The sequence below is a fragment of the Agelaius phoeniceus genome, chromosome 1, assembly GCF_051311805.1.
Source record: "Agelaius phoeniceus isolate bAgePho1 chromosome 1, bAgePho1.hap1, whole genome shotgun sequence".
Taxonomy (NCBI): Eukaryota; Metazoa; Chordata; class Aves; order Passeriformes; family Icteridae; genus Agelaius; species Agelaius phoeniceus.
The window spans coordinates 87,808,490-87,835,687 of NC_135265.1; the positions used below are offsets into that span (position 1 = coordinate 87,808,490).

At 39.7% G+C, this 27,198-nt stretch overlaps 1 protein-coding gene across 2 annotated transcripts in view; it reads right to left on the reverse strand.

Annotated features, from left to right (window-relative positions):
• The window catches only part of GALNT1 (polypeptide N-acetylgalactosaminyltransferase 1), an 89,472-nt gene extending 63,578 nt beyond the window's left edge, over positions 1-25,894 (reverse strand). Inside the window, exons 1-2 of one of the 2 annotated variants that reach the window (XM_054638990.2) lie at positions 25,298-25,894; positions 252-421 (exon numbers count right to left, since the gene is read on the reverse strand). The gene's annotated coding sequence lies outside the window, so the exon portion shown is untranslated. Of the gene's footprint in view, positions 1-251; positions 427-25,297 lie in introns of both variants that reach the window. The other variant, XM_054638980.2, reaches the window with a different exon arrangement.
• Between the last annotated feature and the right edge of the window lie 1,304 nt (positions 25,895-27,198).

Below are 27,198 nucleotides of genomic sequence, written 5' to 3' on the forward strand. Positions count from 1 at the left end.
GGGTGCAGCCAGTGGCAGGTCCCTCTGGGAGATAACTGCCATTGGTTCCATTGGACACAGGAAGTTTCTAGCAGCTTCTCAGAGAAGAGGCCTCTAAGTGAGTCACTAACAAAACCCTGCCACACAAGCCCAGCGCAATCCAGTGACAAAGCACACATGCAGCCTAAGTGGTCCCTTTGCTCTGAAACACACCCAAAGCAGACGGACCTGACCAAAGCACCAAAAATTCCTGGAACACATTTTGTACTCACCTCCTCTGCAGGTTTACAGCCATCTGGATGGTCCACTAGCACTGGTGGCAAAATCCTGACACATTGCTCCAGAGCACCTGTGGCAGGAACCATACAGCAACAGACTGGCCTAGGCCATTCCAACATGAACGTAGAAGCAAAAGAGGTATTCCACCAGAAAAGTCTTAAGGCTGTCCTAGAGGAAAAACAGAAATTCAGATAAGTTCCTAGCTCAGTTCTGGCAGAGCTTGAGGTGCAAGGGGAAGAAAGTTTCCCATTTAAGATTTCAAAATCTAAAATCCCATGCAAGGGAGAAGGAGTCAAAGACTGTTTCTAAAAAGAGGCAGTGAACTGTGCTTGTGAGGAAAACAACATATGCAGGGAAGAGTGGAGAGGTGGAACAAGTCATCAACATTTTTTAGCCTTCCAGATGATATGATTTAAGTGGGAGGACTGCCTGTCCTCCCAAATAAGCTGTTATCTATTTTTGAGTTCTATATATGTCGTTCTCTATCCAATCATGAATACTTAGCACAACAAACTATGAATTGTTCTCAATAAGGCAAGAAAACAGCCTCCTCAAAAACAGCACACATTCACATGAGCAGTTCCCCAGATGATCACTCTTTTGGACTAAATCTTCCTATACATATTCTAGTTTATAGATGTAGGGGTTTTTACATTCTTTCATCTCTCGCCCACAAGTTAAACATTAGCATTTATAATGACAGCTTTTGGAAAAAAAAGGTGCTATTACAGTAACACAGACTTGATGCTTAAGAAGCAACGTTTTTTCACTTCTAGAAAAAAAAGTGACACCTGAAAAATGATGCCTGAGCCTTTCCAAGTCTTATCCATTAAAACTGTAGCAATACTGAATGAATTCCTTCAAATCTCTGCCTTTGACCAGTTAACACAGCAATGTCTGAAGGAAATTCTTAACAGCTGAAAACTAAAGAATGTGTCTTAACATTCAAGAGAGATTTGATCAATTTTTAATGCAATTGAAATTTGCCTACACTTGGGTAATATTTGCCATGTATTATTCAAGCTTGTATCTTGCACTTGCCATATATCTGAACCTACTAAGCTAGTCAAGTTTCTTGACTGCCTGCCTCTGCCTGTTTAAACTTTTACCTCTAGGTATCTATCCAGGTGAAAAACTTTGTAGAAAGCAGAAAAAAAAAAAAAAAGTTGCTGATACTATGGTAACACGACAGTATGGAGAAAGCATATGGTAAGGAAGGTTAAGATTGGCAGTGATAGAAAAGGTGTTTGTCAACCACCTAACTATTAATTATTACCCCAAAAAATACCCTGAAGCAGATAAAATTAGTGTAATACTTGGCAGTTTGCTTTTTTTTTGGCATACCAAAGTAGAAGGGGAAAATGTCTTGTCTTAAAGTCTGATTATTAATAGAACTGGCTAAAGAGCTCCTTGAAATGATACCAATTTGTACCAAATCTGAAAAAATCAGGGAAGTTTCAATGGCCAGAAAAATATGATCCAAGACACATCCAGCAGGAAACCTAACATAAATAATGTTTGTTTCTTTTCTGAACAGGTTAATATAGGAGATCATGACATCATTCTGAAGAGACCCAACCTCCTTTATCAAAGCCAATTAGCTGTTGCCTTCAAGAGGTTAAACAGATTTCCATGATATATCTGACTAGGTTCTACACACTGCACTGTAACATGCAATACACCCACACACAAAAAAATTATGAATGTTGTTTATGTTAAATTAGCCTTTTTTGTAGCACTTTTCTTCACCAAAACACAGGTGCCTTACAGGGGTGGGTGGAGAACACGATCCATGTTTACCAATGGGGAAACAGGTCTGTTACTGGCCAGGTGGCTGGCAAGTCTGGGAGATAATTTTCTTCTACCTGTCTAAAGTTAAAACTGAAGTGTCTCTCTCTACATCTGGCTGGTTAGATGAAGATCCTTACTTTAGTGATTTTGCTAATTTATATTTTTTCAAAGGATCCTAAGATTCTTTGCTCAGTGCTGTCCAGACACTGACTAGAAGTAGTCCTTACAAATCACAAAACTGGAAGCCAAACAGTGAGAGGTGGACACACAGGGAATGGCCCATGTTGCCATTAGTAAGCAAGGCACAGCTACCAAGCGCAGATGTTCACTTATTTGTAGCGAGCTTCCACACACTTAAAAGCTTATTATTTCCCTTGATCTTTTCTTTGCATTACAAAAATGCCAATTCAATCATTCCTTCTGCCCACAGCACCTTTTTTAAATCATCAGTCATTACACTCCTGAGGCAAATTAAGTACACCTACATCTTTCTTGAAGTACAATGGCCAAAACAGATACACCACTTGAATTTCACAATATAGAACAAAGCAAAAGGTTCAACTCCTCATCTTCCAGATTAGACCACCAATTAGTCATGCCAATACATACACACATCTCTTCTTTGTCAACCATACTGCATTGTCAGCTCTCATTTTATAATCCCTGCTGAGGAATGGAGTGACAGCAGAAACTTAACAGATGTTCTCCATATTTTCTTTTGACCTAAATATACAGCATTCAACTTATTATTCTAAATCAAATCCAATTCTCCCAGGCCATCTTTCCAAAATTCAAGATTTTTCTGAATTGCCATCTCACCTTTGTGTAACTGCATTTATTCCCAAACACATCTTTAGATTTCATAACCATACACTAATTAGCCATTATGAACAAGAACAGTTAGCCGAAACAATTTTACAAAATCCCATACAATAGGCTTTCCTTGCTACTGAAGAGAACTACTGGAAAACCTCTGGTTACTGTTAACCTAATGAGTTTACACATATCCTAAAATAGCTTTTTTTATCTAGGCCGTATTTCCTTAGTTTGCGCTGTAACAGTATCGCATGTGGCTTTCTCCAGTCCACAAGCTTCCTGTTAGAGAGGATATTACATTGCCTTGATTATGCATTTCTGATCTTCACAGAATCATAAAATGGTTTGGATTGGAAAGAAACTTAAAGACCATCCAGTTCCAGCCCCCCACCACAGGAAGGAACACCTTCCACCAGAACAGGTTGCTGAAGCCCCATCCAATCTGGCTTTGAATACTTCCAGGGACTGGGCATCCATAACATCTCTGGGCAACCTGTTCTTGTGCCTTACCACCCTCACAATAAAGTTCTTTTTATATCTAATCTGTATCTACCCTCTTTCAGTTTAAAGGCATTACCCATTGTCCTATAATTATCTGTCCTTGTAAAAATCCCCTTCCCAACTCTCTTTTAGCTCCCTTTAGGTACTGGAAGGTCTAAGGTCTCCCTGCAGCCCTCTCTTCTCCAGGCAGAAATCTCTCAGCCTGTCTGCACAGGAGATGTGCTCCAGCCCTCTGATCATCTTGGTGTTCCTCCTCTGGACTCATTCCAGCAGGTGCACATGGTTCCTTTGCTGGAGGCCCAGAGCTGGGCACTGCACTGCAGCTGGGGTCTCACCAGAGCAGAGGGGCAGAGTCCCCCACCCTCTTGCCCTGCTGTTTTGGAAACAGCCCAGGGCATGCTCATCCTTCTGGGCTGTGAGTGCACATTGCTGGGTCATCTTGAGCTTCTCATCCACTAACTAAACCACTCCCCACCCAACCTCTATTTGTACCCCAGGTCAATTCCCCATCCCCCACCTCCTGCTTACATACAGGGCAGGATGTTCTGTGGTGTGGAATGTCCCTTTGGCCAGTTTGGCTCAGCTGAACCAGCCATGCTCCCTCCCAGCTTGTTGCAAATCCCCTCACCGTCAAGAGCATGAGGCACTAAAAATTCCTGGCCTTGGAGTAAGTCCTACTTAGCAACAAAAACATCAGTGTGTTATCAATATCATACTGAATCCAAAACACAACTCTGTACCAGCTACTAAGAAGAAAATTAATTCTATCACAGCCAAAAACAGGACATCACTTAAAAATGAAGAAAGGTTTATTTGAAACTTATTTAAACCTAAACAAATTTTAGCCAGTCAATCTAAAATGCTGACCAGATTCACAGCTACAATGTTTGTAGAGTGCAAAATATAACTGTCTCATATTCAAGCAAGTCACTAAACTGAATAGTCTCAATATTTGCATTCCTATTATGCAGAGAACTTTCTTCTGATACATTTAATGTTTAAAACAGCAACAATCATGCAGAGCTATCTATGCCCAATGAAATAGCTATCCCTACTTGTCACACTCCACTTACCACTTTCACCTCTTCCTAAATATGATAGGGATTGACTGTATGATTTTTTAGCCATGCATTACCTTTCTAGTCTGTGCAGTCAATTTCTTTTGTAGTCAGTGAAACACCTCCCTACACATACGAAACCATGCACGTGCCATAAAATATGGAGCCAACTCCATTGCATCAACTTCTTTTTCTACCAACTCATTACAATGGTATAATCCCACACAAGGTCAGAAAAATCAGTGCAAGAGACTGAACAGAACAGTATTAAATTATTAGGGTGCCACTAAACTCTGAAGAAAACAGATTTGTAACACTGAGAAAACCACATTGTCTTCCTGTTATTCCTGAAGTGGCCAAAAATACATAAAAAACCCAGAGTGTACAACAAAACAACCACAGTTTTGTTTCATAAGTCTCCATGCCTTTATCTTATACAGAAAGACAGCAAGGGTAAAAAAATCGTTTGAGTAAATCTTCCTTAAGGGAGACAATTCAAAGATTTTTTTTTTTCCTGCATGCATTTTGTTTCAAAAAAAGATTCATAGGCAGCATTTATAACAGAAGCAGCAAAATCATAAAGACAGGAATTATGTTTAACAGCTGTTAAATACACACTGCTATCATATTACCTCGCCAAAACTTAGGAAAAAACTGTCAAGGTAACAGTGGCTTTGATCAGACTGACATCTAAAATGCATGTCACTGCTTTTCTTGGCCTTCACTAACAGGTTGTTCACCAACCAAGCAATGATTCTGGCACACACAGCCATGCAAACAATGCAGCAGCACCTTCTTCTCACAGGTCTCCTGCTGCCCATGGGGACAAGGACTCAAAGCAGCACAAGCCAACACAAGCAGTGTATGAAAGGGACCCAAAGTGATGGAACCCACAGAGGTATTTTGAAGTAAATATGATTTTTAGAAGCTAATTGTAAAATGCACCCCAACCTGTACCCCCAAATCAAGACTACTGAAAAGCTCTATTTCATGTTGCTTGAGAGCACTACACTGCTGGAAAGCACCAGAAAAAAAACAAAAATACAAGACAGTCTACTGCTCTCACCAGTGAAGTGTATACTGTCATATTCCGCATCACTACTAAATCCCTTTGGACTGTAAGAAATAGCTTTTTCATAATATAAACTACCTACACAGAATTGTTTAACTCATCCAAAAAAACAAAATAAAATTTAAAAAAAAAAGAGAAAAAGCTCTCTTTCATAACCTCACAACTGCTCTCCAAAAAGACAAAAACCCAAATTATTTAAAAATCAGGAGAAGCACTGCAGGTTTGTAAAGATGACAGAAATCTTTTTTAACTATCATAATTCAAAAACATTAGTAAGGCAATCAGCAAAACCAGTTTATTTTGATAGCGTTAACTTACACCAGTTTTAAGTAGGAGCACAGAGCATCAATCCAGACATGCTTGCCTCCAGTGGGACTATCAACAAAGAGTTGTGTGTTGACTGCTGTGAGCTGGCAGACACCCTCTGCACCTTCTCTTCAGCCACCAGGAAACACTACCCTCATTGTTCCACAAGTATGCAAAGCAACCAGCACTGGTGTGTATGGAGGATGTGAGCCACAGTGAAAAATGCATTAGACACCTCTCAGCCCCTTCAGCTGACAAAACATTCACTATGAAGGAATCCAGAAGCCAAAAAAAAAATTAATGTTTGTGTCAACTAAAGTGTTTTGTTTGCATTTGTTTGTTTATAAAGAGTGGGTAGCGTAGTTTTCCAGTAATGTTTCCATTGTAATAGGCTATGAAAACATAAAGACTGAGCTGTACTTTGCTCTAAAAATTCCACTTTCCTATCCAATTTCAACTGCAGTCTTGTCCTCTCTACCCTTGCTGGGTAGAGCTCAGGTGGGCCCAGCAGCAGATGCACATCCCTGCCACTGTAGACAACACATTTCCTGTGTAAAGAGCACTGACTTTGGACCTCACCCGCAACTCTTCACCACAAGTTACAAGAAGCTCAGGAGACATCAGATGGTTATCACTCACTCTAACAGATCAAGTCACCTTCCCCAAAAAAACACAAGTATGGCAGCAGCCTCTGACCCAGCAGCAGCAACTGGGCAGGATCACCAGCCCCTCTAGGGTTCAGACCAGCAGTAACCCCAGCTACACATGTGTGTGTGTGCATAGCCACGTATACAATGTGAATTTCTTCCCTTAGTTCTGACAAATGTAGCTCAGTTCCCGTTTTCAGAATACTGCTCTTTGCTAGAAAAAGTGTACATAATATTAACACTGGCAAATGCATTAACAAGGGCCCCTTCAGCTGAGAAAGATGAGGCTTTAACATTTTCTAGCCTTCCCCAACTCATGAGAAAAGACCAAATGTTTCCAGACCTACTGAGTAAAAACATCCTATTTAATAATGAATGCAAAATAGCTAAATACATAACTACATTAAAATCAATGACAGCTGCCCTCATAAATTTTACATTCTGTAAAATTGCATGCCCTATGATCAATGTTTTTTTCAACAGCATGCAGAGGGCTTCAGGAGAGCTGCCTGCTTTATTCTAGGTTTAATATTCAAATGAATAATCTGTAACCTCCCTTTCTCTGATCTGATGCAAACACCCAGACAGTAGTAAAGCTTACAGGTGTGGATGGCACGGGACAACAGAGTTTAGGGTAAAAAAATGTATATAAGTTATTCCCATACCCATTTTATTAATTTCCACTGATAATTACTAATGGAACTACAGAGTGAAATAACTACAAATATTTCCCAATACCTCAGATGATCAGAGAGATCCAAAATCACAGACATTCAAATATACAGTCTTTATGGTGCTTAAAGGACCACGACTTCTGCCTTCCATGGGCCAAGAAATGAGTTCTCAAGTGTTAACAACTGCAGGAAAATAAAGTTACAGCAACTCTATGCTACATGCAGAGAAAGAGAACTGAATTGTTCTACTTCTAACCAAAGGCTTAGATTTTTTGAGTTCACACACATTGAGGATTATAGCAGGAATGATAGCACATTACTTCAGAGTGAGAAAAGTGGGAGGGGGAGGTAACTAAGCAAGATCCTAAGACTTGCCATTCACAAGAGGCAGTACTTGAAATAAATCAACCAGTAAATTTGCAAAAGCAAATGTCACATTTACACAATGCTTCTCAACATTTACAAAGGGCATCAATGATATTAATATTTTCTCACAAAGATAATAAACAAAGTGCTAAGTGGTAGAAAATCCCCAAAGTAAAACCACTGCGCCACACATCTAATTATGTCTCTTTGGACACTGAGAAATCATTTCTTGCAGCACTCTGGCATGAGACAGACCACTGTCTATTCAGCTCTATAGCTTCATTGCAAAATAAATATAAATATTGGAGTTCTAAATTAAATCATTTGTGGCTGTACACAAAGCTAAAAAAGGCTGTTTATATATTTACCAACTTAGGAACCAAATGAAACTATAAAAAACCCCTCACAAATCTAACAGGAAGCAGTTTCTTGCACTATGTAATTAGCACTTGTTAATCAAAGAGGAAAATGAGAAAACTGTATTCTTGTCCACAAGCTTTTACTAAGTCTTAAATCATCACACATTACAATATTAGCCCCCGGTACATAATTGAAATCATAGAGACAGCTGTTTAAGAGGTGAACAAGCACATCATAACTCCAAAGTCCAAAATAACACATTGCTTATTAGGAGGACTTTAACTCAGGGAACAGATAAATTTACAGTACACAAAAGTAAACCTTTAGGAAAAAAGTTACCCTAGGGCACAGAAGTAGTACAGACAACCTCCCCTAGGGGAAAAAAAAAAGAAAGAAAATGTCTGGCCTAGGGACTCAGTCCTTTGAAAATATTAATGTTCTATTTAAAAAACAAAATTTTGTGGTGAGGGAAATAGTGAAGAGGGAATGGTTTTCTGCCTTCTGCCAGATTTAAAGCTTTTCAGTAAGACTGTCTGTCAGTGTCAACAGGAGAAAACATACCCAAACCAACAAACTGCTTGGCTGAGCATATGTCTTCATGCACAAATACTAACCCTCCCACAGAAATTCTAGTTTCGGATATATGCATCTGCCTCCAGGCAAAGCTCTGCTGCTTGCAACAGTATCTGAAATTTGGCTGAGCTGACAAATGACTATCATTTCTCACTTGCAAGAGTAGCAAGATCACTTTAAACAACAGCAGCAACAAAATATTCCATTTTTCTAAGGAAAATAAAGCAGGCAAACTTTTTCTGGCTTCAGGTGAGATAATGGTCCCTAATTCAGGAAGTTTTGTTTACCATGGAGGAACACAGGAAACATTACGTTATCAAGTTTCCAAAACAATGGATTCAGTTAGTAATACAGATCCCAATATTTTTCTTGTCCCTTTTTTGTAAAGTCAGTAACTACTTTCAGGTAGTTGAAACAGCATTCTGAAAGCCATTAACACTGTCAAAACAAGGATGAGGAAACTGCGACAATAACCCAAATGAATTAGCTTTTCTAAAAAAAGCACTGCTGTTTTAATGCAGCCTTTGGCAATGCAGCAATCCAGCCCACAGTTTCCCAAATCATGCTGCAAACCTTCAGGTTTCTTCCTAGAAATATCCCATTTCATTTGATTTACTAATTGCTGAGTCAGTCAGCTGTTTGCAGCATCTTTCTTTTTACAAACACAAACCCAAAAGATATTTCAGTATGCAGGGAACAAGGTATGCAGTTTACAAATACATCATGCTTAAAAGACGTGGAAAGAAAAAGTCAAGAAAGCTTAAAATCAGCACTGCAGCTCAAGGACTGCATAATGACACCCCTAGTCCCTAAGCATTTGCTCTATCCCCACACTTCTTTCTGACAACATCACAGTCACAGATTCAGAGCTAATTCAGCACAGAAATAAACTGCAATCGAGAAATTTTTGCAATCTATTTCACAATACTTGCCTGAGCAAGGGAAGGAATGACCAGGAAAAGACTTTACTTCAGCAGGAGAGGCAGACAGATGATGCTAACAATGCAATTTATAAATTTTGAGAGTTTCCACTTTTCTTACACTAAATCTCAAAATGCCTATTATGTGGTAATTCTATATTCTATTTTGTCCAACTCTGTAGTGGTTTTCAGTTATTCTTTATCAGTTTACCACCTCAATTTTGCCAGCTCCTGAGCAGCTGGGCCACAAACATTGTTAATTACATCATAACATCATGAGGAAAGGATTATTAATCTGATATTTGGCAGAATGCTTCAGGGAATGAGAAACTTTCATTGCTGGAAATCTCCACCAGTTACTCAGATATGAATTTGACCATTTAGCATTTTCAATAACTGGAAAGACATGAGTTGCTTCCCTTAACACCTGATTCAGGATTGAGGAATAATTCTTGCTTGACTATTCCAGAAAGAGATGAAACAGGAATCTTCCATACAGGCTCATCCTAGTACACATCATAATCTAGGTAGCAATATGAAAACAAGCAGAACATTGAAGTTTCTAATCAGCCCCTAAAAACAAAATTATTTAAGATAGATTAGTGCAACAAGCAGGCTAGGCACCCACTATGCTGAAGGAGAGTCAGGATATTGAGAACTATCACTTACAGAAGAATAAAATCAGAACTTTTTATTTCATGAGTGGGTCTGCTGCTATGCTAGAGAACATTTCAGCACGCATCAAAATGAAAGAAGGCACCTTTTAAAAATACAATTAAATGAAAAGCAATAAAAAAATTATCACACTACTTTTGTTCAGTCAACACTGAATTCCTTTGGACACATAGGAAAAAAATTTGGAAGCACTATACTTAACCCAAAATGTTTAACTTTCATGCAGCAAAGCAAGCAGGGAGCTCTCAATACTTCTGCCAACCTCATGACAGACCAAAGCAAAGCCTCCCCACTCATTCAGCTCTCAGCTCAACTGTTTGACAAAGTTATATGCTTTGCAAATGACTCTTCAACATTGGCTCAGGTGGAAAGTATCAACTAACTTTTCTGTATAGGTTAGGAAATCTACTGTGCTATTTAAAGACTCAAATTCAACTCATCACTAGTCACTAAACTAGAGAAAGCAGTGCCAGCTAAAACAGCATTTCTAAAACCTTCCTCTGCAACTGAAAATCTCAGGCTTGCAAATTCCTCCCTGTGAGGCTCCCACCAAATAAGAACATTCATTTGTCAAAATATCTGAGCTGAGTTTACATGATGATAGATGAAAATTTAACTTCAAAATACTTTGATATAAAATTAAGAATCAACTTATAAGTAGTAGTCCAAGTGCTTCATCAGCTTCAAAAGAACAGCAAATGCTGAGAATGGGTATTTGCTTTGCAAGCTGAAGTGTTCTACAGACCAAGAATGCTCAAACCAGTGATTTGTCAGCATTGCTCTTACATTTGTAGCAAAAAGTGTTGCATACTTCCAGAAAGCAAGCTCTAAATAAACTCTAAATAAAAATATGATGACTTAAATACGATCCTTTCAGCAAAAGCCTTATCAGCCTTCCATATTAATGGAAAAATTACATACAGAATGGAAAATTAAATTTGATTTTTTCCAAACCATAATGACATTCTGCTAATTCATCGAGAATGAATATGGCAAAAAAAGTTTGTAAAAGACTTATAGTTCAATGTTATCTTCAGCTCATTAATATAAAAGAAAATTACAAGTATTTAAAGAACACGTATATCTAACTTCTTATATATGGTCCACAGTTTGGAATACCATGTAACTTTTTGCTCAAGAGACATCATGTCTTATCCAAATACAGATACTGTCTTTCCCACCTCCCCAGCAATTATTCCAGCACACCCCAGGACTATATTGGTGTGCCCCATGCACTAAATGAAAGCAGAAAATGTGACTATTCTATATTTTACTGGGGCACATAAACCCATCCCAGATTTTGCAAAGATCCCACTGGTATTTTCCTGGAAACTAAATCCTATGTCAGAGTAAATTTTGCCCTTGTCAGAGTCCAGAGGGACAGGAAGGAAGAAGGTCAAACTGATGTTTTTCCTATGTGAAATTGGCTGAACAGGCACTAGTCAGAACTTTTATCTGTCAATAGGTGAATTGTTCCAAATCAACACTTCCACATTCCCTTCACAGTTCTGGATTTGCCATCTCTTTTACTAATTACCTTGCTATACCTTTGTAACATCACTATTTGACAGAAGAAGTAGTGAAATATTATTTAGCCATTGAAATATTTTGTTATTTTCTAGAGCAACACATTTTATTCTGTCTTGCCAACTTTTCTGTTCCCTTTTCCTACAGAATTTATGTTGCCCAGTACCTGTCTGACTTTATTTTGAGCTCCGATGAACCTGCAAAAGCCTCTGATTCTGACACAATGCAAACTACTTTTACCTGCTAAAAGATGCGTGGTAGCATCACTCTTGCCATCCAATCCCAATTCTCCTCAATCTCAAATATTTGCTCTTTGAGGCAATCTACTTCTGCAATAGTTCTCCACAAAGCAATGTCTCATTATCAGATTTTTTTTTAAAGCAGGAGGCCTAGCCTCTAACTATTTACGAGGTACACACTTACCGAAATAATTCCAAGCTGAGGAGCCAGCAGTACAGTTTTTCAATATTGTGACCCAGTGATTTACTTATAATGCTTTGAAAAGTATGTCAGTGACCCATGAACATCACCAGAATGGCAGGAAATTCAAGTGTAGCAGGATGTTTTATATTACTTGCAATTTGGAATTTTTTTGCTAACATGCAGAGTAATCCCTGTCAGAAAGACCAAGCTAAACATATAATTCAGATACCATTACCAAGAGATTAAAAAATAGATACAATGCACCTTAAGACAACCTACACTTTTTCTTAGGATTTAGTAATTTCAAGGCTTGATGTAACCAACTCCTTTCATGATTACACTGGTTTGTGCCAAGAAAGTTAATATTTATTATATGTACAAAAGCAGATAATTAAGGTAAAAACTGGAATGAAAGTACAGGTAACAGCAATGTTAAAAATCTGTCCATTCTTACACTAACATTTCACTTCAGTAACAGTCAAGTCTTTAAAATCATATCAGCTACTAGCATTCATTAAGAAAAGTCAAGAGTATTGTTTATTAGAGCAAGGTATATAAGGTATTGTTTATAAGAGTATGGTAACCCCATAAGAATAAGGTACCCAGTTTGATTTTAGTGCAGGAAATATCAGCACAAAGACAGTAAATTAAGATTCTTTCCTTCTTTTTCCTCATGCAATTCAGAAAGCAAATAACCTGGGTTATCACTCTTCTTAATTACACCAGCTTACACACTTTATATGTATGAACAATACATTAATCTTCTCATCTAGTCTGCTCTCCTGTTCTCCTCTTTGGTTTCCCAACAGAGGAACAGGAGATGTCATACTTACAAAATAGTCACTTTATCAGCTAATTGTCTCTTCTACCAGCAGCTTTCAATTATTCCCATTAAGAATAAAAGATACAAAAATAACTCTATCCATAAATTCAGACCAAATAGTTCCTAAGCAAACTGTGGAAATTTTGTTTCAGGGAGAAGAAACATGATCAACCATCCATTAATATAAGTAGACCAGTTTAACTTTTACCACTATGCTCTTCTAATAAACTGCCCTGTAGCAGCAGCTGGATACTTTTTTTTTTATAATTTACAAGGACCAGCTGCAGTATCAGGCACAGCACACTAAAAAAAAAAAAAAACAACAAAACTGACAGAATGTTAATACTTAGAAATAAATTGTGGTCTATCTGCAAACATATCTTGTTAAAACAATTTATCCTGCCTTGTGGAAAGTAGAATTTTGGGTTTGTCTTCCACAGACAACAATAACCTCAGCACCTTGCTGCTGCTGCCTCTTACAAGCTCACCTTTATTCCTCCACCTCCAAAATGTCCATTCCCCTCACAATACTAAGACATCTTTTCTATGCCTCTTAATTACCAAATCGTCAGTGGGTATCAGATGCTAAGTAAGGTTTGTTCCAAGGTTCAGGGATCCCATCTGGCCAGTCAAAAGCAAGGCTCACTGCTGAACTGGCAGGCTAGAAAACAACAGGTAAAAGTTGAGTTGCCTTTTTCAATTTTCTCCAAAATTGTGTCAATTTAATATTTTGGGGATTTTTGCCCATCAAAAATCAACAATCAACAAACGGGAGCAGGAGGGTGGTGGGGGCACAGGGTAACAATGAGGGAGGACTGAGGGTGAACAGAGCAGGAGATCAAACTGTCTTGAAAAGGCAACTCTTCCTCTCCAGCCAAAAAGATTTTTGTTGCCTGACTGGGGCAATCTTCAAGTAAAAACACTACTAGCTTTTGCAAAAAGGAGTACCACATGTCAATGTCACCACACTTGACATAGGATCAGAAACCAGGCAGACAAACTGTGGGCAGAGAACAGAATCCCAGCCAGTGGTGCTACACCCAGGGAAATGCCCCTCCCATCACTTAAGTCTGGACATTTGATCCATACATATGCAGGCAAAGCCAAATTTTTCAAGTTTTGTGTATTCACTTTTTGTGTATTAAAGTTTTGTCCTTAACTTTCCTCTCTCTTGAAAGAGTAAAAAAAAAAAAAAATTTTATACATCTTAAGCTTTCTTTTTGAAGCTGAACAGAAAACAGTATTTCCTCCATAAACCTTCATTTACAGTGGATACAAAGATTTTCAGACATATACACAGTTTTAACACAGAAGTGTTTTAAAATTTCCCTAGTCTACACACAGTTGACTTCATAAGCTTGGAGGCTTTTCATTTATGTTCCTCCACAAACATTCAAGCTTTTACGATTTTTTTTTGGCTTTTTACCCATCCATCTGAAACAAATCCCTTCTGGAAAAGGAAGATAATTCTTTAACAAGTATGCATAAGACTGGTTAAACTTCTCCAGTTCCAGCCACCACCAAAAAAGCTAAACTCCTTTCCTCAAAACCTAAGACTTGGAAATGGAAATTTTAAACACAGTGTTTGTCAGTTGGGCCATTGTGATGATTTCCTCTTCAATAAGCCTGACCATAACTGGACTTCAATCTACTTCAAATACACCAGTCTTCATTTTGCTCTTAAGGCCTTGTCTCACTTCCCTGACATATCCTAGTTTTACCTTTTATGTAACAGTTTAATAAATTGTTAAAACATAAAGAAACTCATTAAGCTATTCAAACTACATTGAAATATCTTTAGTAAATTAAATTATGTCAATAATAACTCACATATAAAGGAAAATAAAAGACCTTACATCTTTTCTGGATACTCTCCAAGCACCAGTACAGTAAAATGAACATTCACAGTTAGCTGACTTTGAGGTAATTTCCTTTTTTTTTAAATTTAAATTCTTGAGTTACACTAAAAGTGATGATTTTCTGGAAAACACTGAGCTTCACTTTCAGACAGCCAGATCTCTAAGAAATGTGAAATCATGTATCAAAACCCCCAAATTACTCTATTATTTTGACTTCCTTTGGATACATTTCTCCACTCTCGTTCTTGAATCATTACCACGTTCTTCTGAATAAAATTAATGATTCACCCAACTACTCATCACATACCCAGACAAATGGAAGAAATGGAGAAATCACAAATCATGGAAACCTAAGGTGGTGTGCTACAACAATAATTGACATAAGCTGTTTTTTAACTAATAATTAGCCAGCATTTTACAAGTGACAGATAAAGAAGCAAACAGTCTGTTAGAATAATGAAAAATTCCTCTTGGGTTTGCTCCACAGAAATATCCCACACAGCTCATCCCTGCCGACGGAAGCGGTAGTGAATCATAGCAGTAAAAGATGGTTTGGTTGTAAGAAAGTTGGTTTCAAATATTTTTACAGCCACAGAGTTGAAAATGTAGCTATAAAGATTGCAAGGTCAAACATCTGATTTGGAAATAAGTGCCTGATGTGCATGGTATTTAACTCTTCTGCACAGAAGTGGTCATAAAGACAGTTTGTTCACCTTAAACATCATTCCATTGTAGATTCTTTGATTAAAAATGCTAGTAATCGAAACTAGCAGAATACTGCAAACTAGTGACCACAACTCACTGCTATTCAACTCTACTGCAAATAACATGAGGTACACTATAAAAAAAAAACAAATAAAAGGCATCGTTTTACAGGCAGAAAGCAAGATGTTTTATGAAGTTTTCCATACAGAGGAAAATGTGGTTAAAAAAGGAGTCCTTAGATGCCTCTCAAATATACATAACACTTGCAAAATATAGAGAAACCATTGTTTCAAGCTCTTAGAAGCTCCTACTGTGTTTGGGAAAGAACAATTTGGGGGAAGAATGAATAGTCATAATAGTCTAAAACTGCATAAGAAAGCTTTGATATGATCCAAAGCAAGAAAATTACATATTGTTGTACTTTCATGAATCAAATCCCAGCTGAGATTGGGTCAATTGGTTTCTTGCACACAGCAGATTTCAAGCATTAACTGCCTGCAGAAGAGTGATTAGTTTTCCTGGACATGGAAAGACAGAATAAAAGATGTGATTTGACAGTGCTGCAAGATCCAAAAGCAACTAAAAGAAAGAAACACGAGGAGGAAAGGAAAGAAGATAAATTATGTCTAGTAACAAGGGGGTTGGTTTAATGGTTTTTATAGTGTTTCTTTTCTTAAAGATTTAACAAATTCAATACACAAGATTACTTTGCTTCCTGTGGGCATTGGTTACCGTAATTTTTTTTTAATTAACTACTGCAGGTATAAAGATTTTATGATTTAGAACTGCAGCACAAAATTAGATATAGAATCTGGCAAGTATATTTTGCTAGAGAAAAAAGTTTTGTGCTGAGTCTGCATACATAATGTATTAATTACTTTAAAATGTTTTAACCGGCTCTGGTTGCTCACTAGACTCCTTGAATTCTTCATGCTTTCTAAACACTCTTTTTCATTTGATGACATGACACCATAGCAGAATAATGTGAATAATATTATGAAATAGCATTTGAGTATGTAATAGCAAAAAAAAAGGCTGTACCACCTGCCTTTCAATTATCCAAGTTCAGATTTTCTTCAGATGCTCTGATGTACCACATTTAAATATCTTCTTATCTTCCAAAAGCACTCTTGCAAGAGTTGATGGATTGCTTAATATTTTCTGCAGGAGTCCATGAGTGTCACTGGGCAGTCATGGTACCAATGCTTTTCTCTTCTTTAACATTTTGTACAACAAAGTTAAAATACAAGCAGTATTTTAACGACCAACACACAACTTTAGACTTGATAAAATATTAATGCAGCTCCTAGCAATTCAATGAATCTATTCACAGCTAAACATCAAATACAAATTTTAGAGCACACAAAAACCTATAATGAACACTATTTTTTTTGTAAAGCTATACTAAGAACAATTTTAAGCCCTCATAACATCAGTTGTTTTGAAGGCTAGATTATCAGCCATTTACTTCTGGAACTCTGTATAGATCAACATCATCTTTAAGGGCAGCTTAGGCTACACAATTTCAAATTCTTTTATTCCAGTGTCCATAAAACCTGTGATATCATACATAAAACCAATTTGATGCTCAAAATAACCCAAAAAACAACCAACTAAAACATTTTTGATGAGTATGCAATCTAACATAGCAGCAGCTGCCCCACTCTGTTCTATTCTAGCAGGGAACTTGACAAAGAATGAAGAATTCCTGAGCATCCCTCATGTCACATGGTTCTCCCTGTTCACTTCAGTGCCCAATTAAACCACAGCAGAAGCTGCAGGAAAGGGCCCGCTGAGCAGCTCGGAGTTGTTTTCTCACAGCTATCTCAGACCACATTTCCAAAAGGTTGCCAGGCTGTTCTTCTAAGATGACAGCTAATTATATTAAAGCTAAATCTGAAGCAAATGTATGTTTAACTTACTGGACTTTCCTATCTGTAACCCTGCTTATACACACACAGCACTAGAGCAAGGAACAAGTCCCAGTAAGAATCTAAAGGCCTTTCAAAGCCTGTAAGAAAGTACAGAGTGTATTTTTGACCTGCATTAGGGCTCATGGAGGTGGTACTGTGCTTTTCTGCTTCCTAAAGTTATTGAACAACTCTGTATTTTTCATGCCATTTCTGAGACTTTCAGTTCACAAAAATAAGCCTCAAAATAAAATATTTAGAAACGTCAGCCTGAAGAAGTTCTTCAACTATATAACCATTCTTTGCAGACAGAGGGCCTTAAGGGATGACTTTCTTTTTTCTTGAAATACGTATTTCAAATAAATCAAAGCACCTCTGCTGCACCTTAGGAAGCTTAATATTTGTTGTATGATGTGTACACATCCACACTATCTTCAGAATTTGAAAACAAAACAAGTTTACTAAACTATTACTAATTTAAGTACCCAGCTTTCTAAAATTTCTGATCAGCAAGCCCTGAAGAAAAAATTGGAAGAGTATATTGGAAAAGGGATGAACAAAGTTACACACTGCTAGCAGGGGTGGGGGTTTTCTTTGCTATTCTAATTAGAGCTGTTATTCAAGTATCTCTTTGGGACTGCTCTGGTGTGCCCTCTTCAACCATTTTTCAAAGATAAAGATAGCAGATATTTGATTCATTCACATGACACTATAGACAGTAGCCTTTAAAACCACAAAGACATCTAAAAAAAAACAAGTTATGTGAAGATGCATACTTAATTTCTTGACGGCAAACTCAGAAACTGGACATTCAAATTAATATTCCAATCAGGACAAACAGAAATAATTCCTAACAGAAGTATTGTCTGGAAACAGTAGTTAAAGCTGAGTTTTGCACCTAAAATTAGGTTTCAGCTTCTGTGTTTGAAAAGTGTATCAATCCCAATTACCCTAAGTATGTAATGAACTGAAAATTAAATAAATCCATTAGTTTAATTTTAACCTAAATGAGTCCTTAAAGATACTTTAAAAGTGCTCCATCAGTGAATGTTCTCAATTGAATGTATTTAAGGCAGAAACATAATGAACAGGATATGCACATAAGAGCCTGGGCTGCTCTTAATGCTAAATTATTCATAGTGGTAATCAAACTGATGAATGTCACTGAGTGAAAAGACAACTCTGATCAATCTTAATTTTTTGCCCACAACTAATAAGCTTTTGGGCCATCAGAAGATTTGGAAGCCTATTGTACATGGGGTTTGTTTACTCTGTTTTTTAAAAAATTAACACCTAGCAAAGTTAAGAACTGACCTCATGAAATGACATCTACTTGTTACCCACTTTGGGTTGGGGTGAGAGGCAGCTTTATGCTTGATCTTAGTCCTTGCTCACCCTGGCCATGGTAGTTAAACTCATTTTTGAATACTGTTGTGGAGACATCTGGTCAAGGGAGGGGATTGTCCTGCTCTTAGGCAGCCTCACCTTGATCCCACACTGAACTGTGTTCAGTTTTGGGCACCACAATACAAGAAAGACACAGAACTATTAGAGAACCTCCAAAGGAGGACAACAAAGATAGTGAAGGGCTTGAGGGAAGCTGAATGAGAAGCAGCTGAAGTCACTTGGTCTGTTCAACCTGGAGAAGACTGAGGGGAGACCCCATCATGGTTACAAATTCCTCATCAGGGGAAGAGGAGGGGCAGGCACTGATGTCTTCTCTGAGGTGACAGTGACAGGACCTGAGGGAGTGGCCTGAAGTTGTGTCTGGGAAGGTCTGGGTTGGACAAGAGGAAAACGTTCTTCACACAGAGAGTGGTCAGGCACTGGAAGTGCCTGGGCTCTCCAGAGGAGTGGTCAACCAGCCTGACAAGGTTCTAGAAGTGTTTGGGCAATGCTCTCAGGCACATGGTGTGACTCTTGGGGATGGTCCTGTGCACGGACAGGAGCTGGACTCGAAGATCTTTGTGGGTCCTTTCCAACTCAGCATTTTCTGTAATTCAGACCAATACTAAATACTTCTTTGTCTTTAAAGATATATGTGGTCATTTGATCAATTTTTCATTGTGTTTTTTAGTCAGCTTCACCATTCAGTTATCTAATAAGAATTTTCAAATCTCTCTATATATACTGACAATTGATTCCAACCTGTTACCAGTATTCCCATCTTCCCCTGGTTTGTTTCTCACGGACATCTGAAAAACAAATAAAAAACACCAAAACAAACCAAACAAACAAACCCTTTAAAAAAAAAAAAGAAAAAAAAAAAGGGCAAACTCAAGAGCCCAACCCCAAAATTTGTTTCCTTCTCCCTGGAAGAATCACTTTCCCTTTAATTGTCAGAATAATTCTGGTTATCATTCACAATTTGCACTAAAGCACTCCTAGCATACTGAGTGCAGGTTTAAAAGGCATGAAAAAGAAATAAGATAACAATAACCTGTGGCTATGGAAAAGTAAACAGATTGGGATTCAAGTTCTTCAGGTTCTGTTGGCCTTTGTCATGTGGTGCCTGTAAAATCAGACCAGTATTCCTGCCTCCTGTCAAACTACTTATTGAGAGATATGTATGTCCTCTGTTACCTCTGTTATTTTCATCATTCCTGTGGCTGACAGGAAGCACCAGCTGAAATTCTGGAGTCTATTCTAATGCACTGTAAAAATAAAAAGTCAGCATGACATACCCTCTCCCTTGCCTGTAACAAGTTTTCACAAGCAACTTAGATGCTGAATATCATTCTGACTCAATTGTTCCACATAACCAGGATGACAAATTTTCTTGTATGACCTCATCTACACATCAAGAACCCTGTTACAGGAAGATATATTAGAACTCAACATGAAAATAGTACTGCATTCCATTACAAAGAAATATTTGTACAAAAAATACTAAGAGTTTACCTACAGTAAGAAATCCCATTAAAAAAATATATAATTCCTAGAGATTCTACCACTTGCACAGTTTAACCAATATTATTACTATTGAAAACAAAGTAAAATTTTCCAAAAAAATTACAATATTACACTGGCTTGCAATTTACAGGACAAAGTCTTATAAAGCAAGATGAGAATTAAGGAACAAAAGAGCAGTTCACACATTCTGCCTCCAAAGGATGCTAAAGTCCTTTCAGCTAGACAGCAAAACACTGCACTGGATTATCTGTTGGATAAGTTTTCTAAAAGAGTAAAGTTTCTAAAAGTTGATACCAGCATAGCACAAGAAAAAAAAAAAAGTATGAAAACACTTCCCTCCTTAACTAAGAGTGAATTTCACAGCAGCTTTACATGAGCCAGTCCCAGAGTCTGAATGTCCACAGCAGCAAGCTGCTGCTGCTTTACACTGTTTTTCTCTAGCGGTACCTCCTCACAGGAGAACAAACACAAATGGCTTGAGGACCATCAGATTACACAGAACAGCAACACAGCACAAGCAGTGCTCCAATTCCTATCTGTATATTTCTCTTAACTGGTAGTCTGACAACAGAGCTGAAACTCTCAATGAGAGTTGCTGTGGTCATTAAACACTGATTCCAATGAGAAAAGGCACCAATACAAAGCTCTTACTCTCAAGGATAACTTTTTAATTCCAAAGAAATGAAACTGACCACTTCAATGCCAAAATTAAATACTTTGGGAAAAAGAAAAAAAAAACTGTTTTGAAGTCTCTTCATAGTCAATTTCCATACCACAGTTTACCGTTTAAAGAGAGGAGAAAGAAAAAAAAAAACAAAACAAAAACATGTTGTGGTAGAGTTTTTTAATAATTGAAAATAAAACTCTGGATCACAAAAACAAGGTTGGCAAATGGTATCAAAAGCCAGCTTAGGAAGACTACCTTACCATGGGTACCTTTTCTTAACTAACCAAGTCTCCAAGCACATTTGCTTTCAGTGAGAACTGAGGTTATGAGCTAAACACACCTTTTCCATGCTGACTGTTCACTTCCATTGGTCAAAGACAGGAGGAATCAAAATCGCTTCTTCTGTAAGGGACTACAAACCTGCACTCAGTAAGATGCATAGTGAACGGCTTTAGAATTCAAGCTAATTCTCTTTTGTGGGTTATAAAAAGACTTCAATGTGAACCCAATGGTAAGAATGCCTCCATGAGTTGGGAATTCCTACAACAACCCATGTATGAGATAATTTAAGCAGTGCTCAAAGTCACAAGCTTCCAATTTAGCCGAAAGTAAATGTCCCTAAAGAACCTTCATATTTCATACTGCAAAACTGTATTTAAGTAATCAAAAAGTGAATAATAGAGCAGTTAGCCAGCTCTTTAATACATTAGCTAAAAGTATATCAATTCCATTGATTTTTACAATGGGCTGATTTCACATAATGGATTAAGCTCTCTAGAAAGACTGTAAAGGGGAAAAAATGCTTTGCCAGAATTAGCGGAAGATGGTGTCAAAGTGCTTTTATGACAAGCATGCAGTTAAAACATTTTATTTGGGGATGCTAAATTTAGAGTACTTCTGTCAGGAATAGACCTGGTGCTAACAGTTGAGTAAAAGCCATGATTTCAACACTGCAGATATATTTTCAATATTTCTGTCATATTTTCTTTTAAGTATTTTATTCCTAGCTAAGAAACAGGAAGTTTGAACTAGGAATATGTAATCAAACTTGCAACACAACAAAAGGTTAACAGCAGGATGCCTCAAGGATCCACAAAGCTAGCAACATTTAAAGGCACTAATTAATGAGCTGAAAAAGAAAGCAGAAAAGTTAATAGTTATATAGGTTGGTCAAGTACATAAGTCCAAAAATGTAACCAACTGGAAGCTAATCAACCATGATGTACAGGTAATACACTGGCAGATAAAAGTCAATGTTAATAAATGTAGAAGAAGTGTCACTGAAAGTTAAATAATTACTTGTATGGTCAGCAACCTTCTAAATTAAAAAGGCCTAGTACAAACAAGAGGATTACAAGCATCCCTGTGGAACTCAGGGAAGATCTCTGCTCAATATGAGAACATCACTGCTGATAATTAAAAGTATCAAAATTCAAAAGCAGCAGTGGCAAGCACTAGCACAACTGCCTTCATATAAAACTACTGCTTCATTCTTAATGATGACCTGAAAAAGGTTGCTGCAGCATTAGACTAGGTAAAGAATTAGAAATCCAACAGAAAGTTTAAGAAGACAAAGAATGAAAAAACACAGTTATAGGAAGACTAAATGTAAACAGAAGGGAAATAATTTACACCTCAAAAATTAAGATGCTGCTCAGTGAAAGCAGGAAGTACACAGTCCAGAGATACTCTTTTTTGATACAAAGCATAATTGAATATTCACTTCTGTCTTTATAGTGCATCTTTATAATAAGGAATCTGTCACTATTCAAAGGAGGACAGAAAAAATTGACTGGGATGAAGAACATCCCACGTAATGATCCAAGCCTACCTCTATTAAGTATTGGTACAAGACACATACTACGACAGAAATATTAAACATTTACCTCTTTAACACTTCTTGTGTCTGTCATGAGTTATTCAACCAGATGAACTCCAGATAAACTCCAGTGTCACAATTTCAATACTAAAATCAACATGTTGACCCTTCAAAGGGGGAGGGGGGCACCACAACCACCTCCTTCCAAACAAACTTTAAAAATCAAAGAGCAACACAGGAAAGCAAATGATACACTATAACTTGGCCTGAAGGACAGCATAACATGCTTCCAGATTTTGGTTATAATTTAAGACAGATAAAAGAACTCCAAAATTCTTAATTGATTGGTTAAGTATGAAACAGCACCATTTTAAACAGCACTACTACAACTATTAAAAGGTATTTTAATGTACCTTACACGCAAAAAAATCAATTTATTTGAATTTGTGAGTGATTTCTTTTCTTTATAAGCAGTGACAGCTCCTGATACAGCTCAGCTTAAGTCCAGAGATGGTCCCTGCACTTCCATGAGAAGACATCTAAAGACACAGGCTGGGGAAGACTGCAGAGCCAAAGACCATACCATTTTGGCCCTGTGAATGAAACTTTTGTGCTACAGTCTGGACAGTCTGACACCATATGCCCTAAAATGAAAAAAAAAAAAAAAAAACCCAAAACCTACTAGAAATATAAAATCTGTCAAGAATCTCTTGTCTCTTGAACAAAACATGATGCAAATTGCATTCAAAGGATTTAAATATTTGGAAGTACTTTTTTTTTAGATACATGTCTCTGGAGCTACTTTTTGTTCTCTGACCAAAGACAAAGATTACACTTCTTTTGTGAAAGAATAAAGAAAAAATATTTTAAAAGTTTACAGCTAACATATGGGTTATCAACACATATACAACAATGAAAGGACAGCAGAATACTATTTTCCTAAAGCAAAAATTCAGTATTGAAATTTATTCTAAATTACCACCATTCTTTTTCTGAACAGTTTATTCCTGAACTCATTCAAACAAATTCACTTTGAGATGATGAGTGGGGAGGAATAAATCTTCGTATAAAAGTGAAACAGTACCACCTCACCACTAGGCTAAGAAATGACTGTCACATGGTGTTTTCAAAGCATTTTCATGACTTATATTAGTGTCTTTGAATTGCCCTATTCCTATAAGAACAAGGCACATGAGGAATAAGGTATACTCATTCATGTAGCTTACAATTCTGAGCAGACAGACATCATCCAGTAATAGTCCATGTGCTGTCCTTACCACCTTGATCTCAAGGGTGACTCGTGTGTGGTATCCTTGCCAGGTAATGTTTGTACCATTTTTCTGAGGAAGACCATGCTGCCACAATTTCCCTACTGACAATAACTATCTCAGGTTTACATTCTTGTTTCACAAGTAAGCCTGAGAAAATGCAGCAAACAAATTCAAAGTGCTAGCAATACCACTTAAAAAAAAGCCAGCATCACAGGAGGACACAGACACAATTCCAAGTCACAGAAAATGATGAAGCTGGCACTAGAAAGTCAAGTGCTATCTTCAAGATAAGTAATTCTTTGTATTTACAAGAAAAACGAGTTCTGTGCTGCTCCAAGTGTTCAGGGTAGCATGATCTTCAATGTCTTTGCAAAGGAATGAAGTTGAGAGCAGCAAGCTATAATAATACATGGTTAGTTACATAGTTTTGGTTTGCACAGCTGTTGGCTATGTTCATTTACAGTTCATATAGTGCCAACATCATTTATATAAACGGAGGAGGCTGTTTCACTCCTGTTCATCGCCATAAAAGTTATTTCTCTCAGCAGCTGCTGCACAAAAATCAGTTTCTATTTCAGTATCTCAAGCTCTAAGTTCACGAAGTGGCAGGTTCCAGAATCTACTAAAAACAAGTGGGACCTAAAGAAACTTGCCCATGCTTAATAGTATAAGAGGGGGGCGGAGGTAGAGGGGGCAGAAGACACGCACTTCTGCTTTCCTAGAGTGGAAGGAGGTAGTAACCCTCTGTTAACACGGCCAAAGTCACATGAAAACCATTCGGCAACCAATTAGAATGAGAGCTTTTCCGAGCCTCTTCAGCTTTATGAATTAAAATGCAACAAAATAAGGCTGATCCGGAGCCCAGCAGATAAGAGAAACTCTAAAATATAAGTCACATGTTACATAATAATCATCAACTGAACGAACTTGATGTGACAGCGGTGAAGAGGTAGAGCCGACGATGGTGCCCTGGTACTCCCCCCTGCACACACACACGCACAAACAGCCACGCTGCCGGAGGCTGCTGACACACGGCAGCTCCGACCCCTGGAAGCAGCAACAGGACGTCCCCAGCCCCACGACCCTCTCCGCGGCAAGAGCACCTCGCGGAGCCGCCGGAAGGCAGCCGCAGGCTGTGTGTGCCCGTCCCCCGCGCCGGCTGCCTCCGAGCGGGCACCGCGGCGGGGTCACCCCGCTCGGAGGAAGCGGCGGCCGGCCGAGGCGGCGGCTCTCCCGCAGGCAGCCGGAGAGGGAAGAAGCCCGGCGCTGCCTGAACTTGGAGTTTCCCTTCCCCCGAGCCCCAGCGCGGCCGGGAGTGGGGCGGGGGGAAGCGGAACCCGAGGAGCCCAGAGCCCAGACTCACCTCGGCCCTCCTCTCCGTCGCTGCGGGGCGGACGTCGGGGCGAGGCGAGAGGCGCCGCCAGCCCCGCCGCTGCCGCCCCGGTCACCGGGCGCCCGAGCGCAAAAGTCCCGCAGGGTAAATCCTCCGGGCGGCGGCGGGGACGGGCACACACGCCGCTCGTCGCGGCGGCCGCTGCCTCGGACCAAGTTGAGGCGCGGCCGCCGCTGCCGCTGCACTGCCGGGCTGCAGGCGGCCGCCGCTACGGCCCCGGGGAGCCGGCGCCTCCGCTCGCCGCCTCGCTGGGCGGCCGGGGAAGCAGCGCTGCACCGCCGCCGCCTCGGCCCCCCTCTTCCTGCGGCTGCCGGGAGCCGCGCTCCGGGCGCAGCAGCGCGGTCACACGGAGCCCCGCGGAGGAGCCGCCGCCTCCCTGGGCGCCTCGGAGCCCGCAGCTGCAGCTCCCCGGCGGCGCCCGCTCCGCATGCCCCGCGCTCCGCCGCTCCCGCTGCTGCCGCCAGCGGCGGCGCCCCCGCCCGCTCTCCCGCGCACCACCGCTGCCGCCCGAGCCCCGCTCAGCGCCGCGTCTCCATCGCCGGCGGCAGCGGCGGCGGCGGCGCGGAGAGGCGGGATCAGGGAAGGGGCGGTGACCGCCCCGCGCGGCCCCGCTCCGCCCCGCCGCTGCCCCGGATGTGCGGGGGTCGCCGTGGCGGGGATGTCGGTACCCGGGGCGGGGGTCGCTGTCGCGGGCGTGCGGGGGCCCGGAACGGGCGGGAACCGCCGCCCAGCCCGGTGCAGCAAAGCCGGCGGGCTCCGGTGCCCCCGGTGCCAGCGTGCCCCGGGCGAGGGCGGCTGCCGGCTCTAGCGGGCTCTAGTGCAACACGCACCGACCCGGCGCTCCCTGGCCGAGGGGGCCCTGCGGCGCTTCGAGCGCGGCCCTGCGGGCTGCGGGTGCGTGGCTGCCAGCCGGGCGGCGGCTCTCCGGGCCGTGCAGGCTTTGTACCGGGGAGCAGGTGTGGTGTTTTCCTGTGTCATCCCTGCTGTGCTGGCACCTGCTGCACCCGCGCTTAACGTGTGCTTTTAAAGCAGGTCTGGTCGGCGGGGACGAGCGGGAACCGCGTGGCACCGGCTCGTCTTTGCTACGCCTTGTGGTGGGGGTCAGCAGCAGCTCCCAGCTCCTTGCTGGGCCACGGCTTTGGCATAGTTTGTGTGCCGGCAACGTGGTGCCCCAGCAGCGATGTTGGGACGAATAGCTGAAACAAATGTTGCATTGGATCATTAGGCTGCAACAAGCCTCTTCTTAGCAGTGGCCCCTGGCCAAGGAAGCATCAAAATGTTACATACCTGCCCTAGTACTACGTTTGTGTTCTAAGATTATTCCATACAACTAGAAAATTACTTCACACAGAACAAGATATATACTGCCATCTAAATTCTGTGAAGTGTTTTATCTTCTCCCTAATCTTAAATTCAGCTTTTTAAAGTTTATAGATCAAAGTTTGTATGTCCCCTTTAGGAAAGTCTAACTCATAAAGTTTTAGTGAAGAAAACACTGGGTTTCCTTGACGAGTGAATCTTAAGTCTCTGAAATGATATATAACTTTAAAGAGGTATTTGTTTACAGAATCCAAAAATCATGCTGTGTTCATTATAGACATTTTTAACAAGTTTCTTGGCAGAAACCCTATATTCAAAATAGAACTTAAACAGAGGAAGGGGAAAAAAAGTGTGCAGACAAAGTTAGGTGAATGCTGAACACATCATACTGATGCCTCATCATTTTTAAGGGAATATTGCTGGTGTGTCCATTTATTTCTCTCTTTAAAAATCTTTAAGTTCAGTCACTGTCTGGTTCTAGCCCTTTATCCACAACACACTTGAAGTTGTGGTGTTTTCATTTTATTTAACCCTAAGAGTTAATTTTTGTT